General features: G+C 43.1%; 1 long non-coding RNA gene across 1 annotated transcript in view; it reads left to right on the top strand.

The window, feature by feature from the left end:
- LOC112073636 (uncharacterized) overlaps window positions 1–3,712 on the top strand; it is a 19,300-nt gene extending 15,588 nt beyond the window's left edge. Inside the window, exons 2-3 of the long non-coding RNA XR_002894590.2 lie at window positions 2,778–2,809; window positions 3,240–3,712. This is a non-coding gene — a long non-coding RNA (uncharacterized lncRNA). The remainder of the gene's footprint in view (window positions 1–2,777; window positions 2,810–3,239) is intronic.
- Window positions 3,713–6,528: the final 2,816 nt, after the last annotated feature.

Below are 6,528 nucleotides of genomic sequence, written 5' to 3'. Positions count from 1 at the left end.
TGTAATTTCATATTTACCTCTTGGACTATTGGATGTTCTTATAGGCACTTTAGTATTGCCAGTGTAACAGTATAGCTTCCATCCCTCTCCTCGCCGCTACCTGGGCTCGAACAGGAACACTTGACAACAGCCACCCTCGAAGCGTTACCTCATGCAGAGCAAGAGGAACAACTACTCCAAGTTCTCACGAGCGAGTGACGTTTGAAACGCTATTAGCCGCACCCCGCTAACTAGCTAGCCATTTCACATCGGTTTACACCAGCCTAATCCGGGGTGATTAGGCTGAAGTCATAAACAGCTGCAATGCTTGAAGCATTGCGAAGAGCTGCTGCAGAACGCACGAAGTGCTGTTGATGAATGCTTACGAGCCTGCTGCTGGCCTACCACCGCTCAGTCAGACTGCTCTATCAAATCATAGACTTACATTTACTAACATAATACACACCAGAAATACGAGCCTTAGGTCATTAATATGGTCGAATCCGGAAACTATCATCTTCGAAAACAAAAACGTTTTTCATTACAGTGAAATAAACGAGGAAACCGTTATGTATTTTATGTGACGGTGCATCCACTCAGTCTTAAATATTGTGTTACATTGCACAACGCTTCCGATGTTATGTCATAATTACTTAAAATTTCTGCAAATTAGTTCACAATAGCCAGGCGGCCCAAATCTTTGCATATGACCTGACTCTTGCGTTCAATAACGGCAAGGAGAAGTACACAATTTCACCTGGGTTAAATATTCGCCTGATAAACCTGGATTCTTTTTAGCTAAATATCACGGTTTAAAAAATATATACTCTGTGTATTTATTTTTAAAAAGGCACTCTTGATTTATGGTAGTACACTGTTTCAGCAGACGGACCAGTTCCTTTTCGCACGAATGCCAGCACCGCCATCGATTATATGCAACGCAGGACACCTAGATAAACTAAGTAGAATCATCAAACCATGTTAGGTATATAACAAGTGATTATTGATGATCTGTTTTTTTTATCAGAATGATAAGTTTTAAATGCTACTAAGCAACATTACCTTGGCTTCTACTGCATTCCGTAATCGGCGGGTCCTCGTGAGCAGTGGCTGTAGGCGTTGAACTAGATTAAGACCGTAAGTTGCAAGATTGAATCCCATGCAAGTTCGTTCTGTCTTCGGCGCCTGAACAGCCAGTAACCACCGTTCCCTAGGCCGTCATTTGAAATAAAATGTATGGTTCTTAACTGACTTCCTAGGTTTAAAAAAGGTGTAAAAATCAAATAATTATATATACACTTTTTGGGTGCAAAATCCGGTCTCTAAATTATACGCATTTCCGATTTATGAAATTTTACAATCGCCCCTAACTGTAATCAGGACCGACCTCTAGATTGTATGTAGTGATGCTAACAATGGCTAGGCGGTAGTATGTACCCCCCAATTTGGCCAAAAATGGATTTGAAAACAAATACTAATTCAACAAGTTGCTGCATTCAGTGTCTTTAAGACATTTTTTCATATTGTTATTTGTACTGAACCTACTGTAATGTCATAAGGCTTGCAAGCAATTTCATAAGTGTCAAATGCTTTTATTGGACAACTTTACAAGAAGTGATGCAAAGAGTCCAATATTTGCAAGTGTTGACATTCCCTTCTTTTTTCAAGACTCGCCCCCTCCCCTATGCAAATCCGCCCTTGCAGGTGACGTCAATCAGTAACCATCTGGCTGCCACATGCCCATGCCCAACCAATTGATGGGGTTCCAGCAATCCATTCTTCATAAATCAATGCTTGTGAGGGAACTAGTCAGAGAAATTTCCTAAGGGATGTGTCTTTGTTGTTGTGCCATCATCCAGCCTTCGCTACCTAGGAATTGACGCACAAGGTATACTTACAATATAGGAGTTAAGCCTCAGGTCTGGAGGTAGCCTTCCTGGACCATGGACCCCAAACTATCGATGGTTATGTTCCACCTGAGCCACTTAGCTATCACTTTTGCCTTAGGGCAGGGTGCTCCATCATGCTCGGAAAAGGCATTTGTTCGTTCCCCAAAATGTTCCTGGACGGATTTGGAGAGAGGTGCTCTCGGAGGATGTGTTTGGTACCTCCTTATTCATGGCTGTGTTACTTAGGCATATTGTGGAGTGAGCCCTCTCCCTTTGGCTGAAGAAGCGAACCCGCACACTGAACTGGTCTCAGGATGCTTTACTGTTGGCATGACACACGGACTGATGGTAGCGCTCACCTTGTATTCTCCGGACAACTTTTTTCCGGGACCCCAAACAATCGGAAAGGGGATTCATCAGAGAAAATGACTTTACCCCAGTCCTCAGAGTTCAATCGCTTGTACCTTATGCAGAATATCAATCTGTCCCTGATGTTTTTCCTGGAGAAAGTGACTTCTTTCGCTGCCGTTGACACCAGGCCATCCTCCAAAAGGCATCGCTTCACTGTGCGTGCAAATGCACTCACATCTGCCCTGCTGCCATTCCTGGGAAAGCTCTGTACACTGGTGGTGCACCGAACCCGCAGCTGAGTCAACTTCAGGAGACGTCCTGGTGCTTGGGGCTGACTTTCTTGGGCGCCCTGAAGCCTTTCTTCACAACATTTTGAACCGCTGCCTCCTTGAGTTACTGATGACCATAAATGGTTTGATTTTAGGGGGCAATCCTATACTGGCAGCAATATCCTTCACTGTGAAGCCCTATTTTGTCAAAGCAATGTTGACAGCAACGTGTTTTCCTTTGCAGTAAACTATGGTTGACAGAGGAAGAACAAACTGATTATCTTTCCAGATAAATACAGACCTCCCAACACGTCCTCAGAGGTGAGTTACACGTCAAGGACTGTTTTGGTTTGTCAGATGAGGTTTCTACTGGTAGAGAATGAACCATGTTTCCATTGTTTTAAGGGTGCTTTAAAATCCAAGCTTGAATTTGTTCTACATCTAGGAGTACAGGTTACTCCGATGAGCCAATGAACAGTCATGTTTCTATGGTTTAATAACACTGAATAAAAACACTACGTTTTGAGTTTAGGTGAATATACTGTACCATGGAGTTGTTGGAGATGCTTCCAGAACTGGGKTTTGTATTTTTCTCTTAGGCTTCTGCAGTAGCGTAGGACTGTTGTGTATTATTCCAGCGTATGTATTTCTCTAACATGTGGCCAGCTGAGACCTGTTTGTATCGAGGTCCCACTGGGGGAATATTTGTTTAAGTGTGTGTTTCATGGAACGGAAGTCATCCCAAATACAGAGCCCAGTGCCCACCATGGAAACCATGAGCGACCGTTTGTACCGAGTTGGCGTGACAACTACGATACAATGCGAAGCCCAGCAGCATAGACGGCTTGGCGCTGAGATAAGGGGTTTCTCCCTTTATCGCTCTCCAGCTCCCAGACATTTGATTGTCACACTGAATTGGAAGACACTAGACATTTTTTTTAGCTTTTTTTCCAGTCTTCATTTAATTGGAAAAAAGCTAAATCATTGAAGCGGAAATTGAATCTGAATGGAATGAAACACTGACATGAGCTGAGGCTGTGGAAGTCTACCCACACTGCACTGCGCCGCTGTCAATGTAAGACTTGTCTGTAAACAATTGTTGGAAAAATTACTTGTCATGGACAAAGTAGATGTCCTAACCGACTTGCCAAAACAATAGTTTGTTAATAACAAGAAAAACAAGTTTTAATGACTCCAACCTAAGTGTATTGTAAACTTCCGACTTCAACTGTAAATAAAGTATTTCTGTTTTTTTATTTMAAGGAGAAATGTCTGAACTCTTTTTGCTTTGTCATAATGGGGTATTGTGTGTAGATTGGGGGGGGGGGGATATAATGTAACAAAATGTTTGAAAAGTCAAGGGGTCTGAATACTTTCCGAAGGACACTGTACCCGTCAACAGTTTGGACACACCTACTCATTCCAGGGTTTTTCAATATCTGTACTATTTTCTAGATTGTAGAATAATAGTGACGACATCACAACTATGAAAGAACTCATATGGAATCATGTAGTAACTAAAAAAGTGTTAAACAAATCAAAATATATTTTGGAATTCTCTCAACCAGCTTCATGAGGAATGCTTTTCCAACCGTCTTGAAGGAGTTCCCAGACCGATATTTTCTAGTAGTGCACTATWTATGYGGCTCTMYTCAAAAGTAGTGCACTATWTATGAGGCTCTTATCAAAAGTAGTGCACTATATATGAGGCTCTGGTCAAAAGTAGTGCACTATATATGAGGCTCTGGTCAAAAGTAGTGCACTATATATGAGCGTGGGGAGAACAAGTATATTTGATACACTGCCGATTTTGCAGGTTTTCCTACTTACAAAGCATGTAGAGGTCTGTAATTTTATCATAGGTACACTTCAACTGTGAGAGACGGAATCTAAAACAAAAATCCAGAAAATAACACTTGTATGATTTTTAAGTAATTAATTTGCATTTTATTGCATGACATAAGTATTTGATACATCAGAAAAGCAGAACTTAATATTTGTACAGAAACCTTTGTTTGAATTAACAGAGATCATTACGTTTCCTGTAGTTCTTGACCAGGTTTGCACACACCTGCAGCAGGGATTTTGGCCCACTTCCTCCATACAGACCTTCTCAGATCCTTTCAGGTTTCGGGGCTGTCGCTGGACAATACGGAACTTTCAGCTCCCTCCAAAGATTTTCTTTTGGGTTCAGGTCTGGGAGCACGGCTAGGCCACTCCAGGACCTTGAGATGCTTCTTACGGAGCCACTCCTTAGTTTGCCCTGGCTGTGTGTTCGGGTCGTTGTCATGCTGGAAGACCCAGCCACGACCCATCTTCAATGCTCTTACTGAGGGAAGGAGGTTGTTGGCCAAGATCTCGCGATACATGGCCCCATCCATCCTCCCCTCAATACGTGCAGTCGTCCTGTCCCCTTTGCAGAAAAGCATCCCCAAAGAATGATGTTTCCACCTCCATGCTTCACGGTTGGGGATGGTGTTTCTTGGGGTTTTACTCATCCTTCTTCTTCCTCCAAACACGGCGAGTGGAGTTTAGACCAAAAAGCTCTATTTTGTCTCATCAGACCACATGACCTTCTCCCCATTCCTCTCTGGATCATCCAGTGGTCATTGGCAAATTTCAGACGGGCCTGGACATGCGCTGGCTTGAGCGGGGGGACCTTGCGTGCGCTGCAGGATTTTAATCCATGACGGCGTAGTGTGTTACTAATGGTTTTCTTTGGAAACGGTGGTCCCAGCTCTCTTCAGGTCATTGACCAGGTCCTGCCGTGTAGTTCTGGGCTGATCCCTCACTTCCTCATGATCATTGATGCCCCACGAGGTGAGAATCTTGCATGGAGCCCCAGACCGAGGGTGATTGACCGTCATCCTGAACTTCTTCCATTTTCTAATAATTGCGCCAACAGTTGCTGCTTCTCACCAAGCTGCTTGCCTATTGTCCTGTAGCCCATCCCAGCCTTGTGCAGGTCTACAATTTTATCCCTGATGTCCTTTACACAGAGCTTTCTTGTCTTGGGCCATTGTGGGAGAGGTTGAGTCTGTTTGATTGAGTGTGTGGACAGGTGTTTTTTATACAGTATACGAGTTCAAACAGGTGCAGTTAATACAGGTAATGAGTGGAGAACAGAAGGGCTTCTTAAAGAAAAACGAACAGGTCTGGTGAGAGCCGGAATTCTTACTGGTTGGTAGGTGATCAAAATACTATGTCATCAATTAAAATGCAAATTAATTACAAAAATCATACATGTGATTTTCTGGATTTTTGTTTTAGATTTCCGTCTCTCACAGTTGAAGTGTACCTATGATAAAAATACCAGACCTCTACATGCTTTGTAAGTAGGAAAACCTGCAAAATTGCAGTGTATATCAATACTTGTTCTCCCCACTGTATATGAGTCTCTGGTCAAAAGTAGTGCACTATATATGAGTCTCCGGTCAAAAGTAGTGCACTATATATATGAGTCTCTGGTCAAAAGTATGCAGTCTATATATATGGGGCTCTGGTCAAATAGTGCACTATCTATTATTGGGGCTCTGGTCAAAAGTAGTGCACTATATATGGGCCTCTGGTCAAGTAGTGCACTATATATATGGGCTCTGGTCAAAAGTAGTGCACTATATATATGGGGCTCTGGTCAAAAGTAGTGCACTATATATATGGGGCTCTGGTCAAAAGTAGTGCACTATATATAGTGGGGCTCTGGTCAAAAGTAGTGCACTATATATAGTGGGCTCTGGTCAAAAGTAGTGCACTATTTTGTGAATATGGTGCCATTAGAGGAAGCATCCTGTTAGGGGTTTCCCTCGCTGACGGACAGCTCTGATTGGTGCTGCTTGTCCGGCCATCTGTCTGTCCAGATTTGGGGGCTCCTTCCCTCTGGGTGACTTAAGTAGGACCATATGGACTGAGGGGAACAGTCACTAACGCCAGGTCCCTATTGGCACCCAATGTCAGATTCAGCAGAATGCACATTCTATAACAGCAGTCTCCATGTTCTAGTGCCCCTCTGTCTTCCTCCTCCTGAATGGATAGTCATCCTC

Source organism: Salvelinus sp. IW2-2015, unplaced genomic scaffold (assembly GCF_002910315.2).
Source record: "Salvelinus sp. IW2-2015 unplaced genomic scaffold, ASM291031v2 Un_scaffold2326, whole genome shotgun sequence".
Classification (NCBI taxonomy): domain Eukaryota; kingdom Metazoa; phylum Chordata; class Actinopteri; order Salmoniformes; family Salmonidae; genus Salvelinus; species Salvelinus sp. IW2-2015.
Note: the sequence above shows the minus strand (reverse complement) of the source record. Positions and strands in the feature narration are given on the sequence as shown.